Below are 1,177 nucleotides of genomic sequence, written 5' to 3'. Positions count from 1 at the left end.
AACTTATCCACGCCATCTATCCGTTTTTTCAACTTATTTTACTGCATTATCTCGGAATTGAAATATATCCTAAGCCAAAGTGGACCACACCAGAGAAAACAGTGGGAATTAAATGCCTACTGTTGAAAATTTCTTGAGGGCTACAGCAGTTTTGGATTAAGCTGATATTTACCTTCATACATATCCGTACGACTTCAACGGTCGTAGGAAGGTTTCAGCGGTCGATGATATGATCTTAGGATGCAATACACGTCCCTTGCACGTGAATTTCACGTACAGACATTTCTGTCCTTCAAACGTGCATGTATTAACGATATCCCATCACGTACAGACATTTCTGTCCTTCAAACGGTCACACCATGATTATAATGTGAAAATCAAAGCCGATGATATGACCTGCCTTGGTGTGTCCCACCTTTTGAATGGATGGGATATCATATATGTATGTTAATGAATTTCAGATACAGCCGCTGCATTCATTGGTCATGTCTGCGCACGTTAGCAAATATGGTCAGGACTCGCAAAGGTGCGCACGTGGACGGGTTACCAAACTCTGACACCCTTCTCTAATGAAAATAAATAAATGAATTAAAATAATGAAAATGCGACTCACGTGGTACAAGAGGTGTGCAACTATCACAAGACTTTATGTGGATAAGATACACAAGTGTCTAACTAGCACAAGACTTTATGTGCATAAGATCCACGCCGTTCATCACGTAATTCATCCAGTCTCTAGAGTTTAAGCCAAAAGTAAGGCCGATCCAACGGTCAGGTGGGCCAGTAAGAATAAACGGTCATTTGGCATCCTGTTGCCCAACTTAGTCTAGCGTGATTTTTGGAGCTTACTTGCATCATCGTGATGTGCTGCAAATGAACGGATAAGATGGCATGTGAACACTATTTTGGGTCACACAACTATGGTGGACCCTACATCTGTTTTTGATCCATGAGAGATACCTGATAGACGGACTGGATATCCAGCACGTTCGCTCCTAAAAGGCACTCTGTTAGCGACGCAAATTTCATCCAGCACGTGGCACCACCGTGATGTCTATAAGATATCTACTCCGTCCATCAGCTGCGCAAGCTCGTGTTAGGAGAAGATGTAAAAATCAAGTGGTTCACGCCACGTGAAATCGTGGAGATGAGGGGCATTGTAGCATTCTCAGCTCAT

Source organism: Magnolia sinica, chromosome 2 (genome assembly GCF_029962835.1).
Source record: "Magnolia sinica isolate HGM2019 chromosome 2, MsV1, whole genome shotgun sequence".
NCBI classification, from domain to species: domain Eukaryota; kingdom Viridiplantae; phylum Streptophyta; class Magnoliopsida; order Magnoliales; family Magnoliaceae; genus Magnolia; species Magnolia sinica.
The sequence above is the reverse complement of the archived record's forward strand: the minus strand, read 5'-3'. Positions refer to the sequence as shown.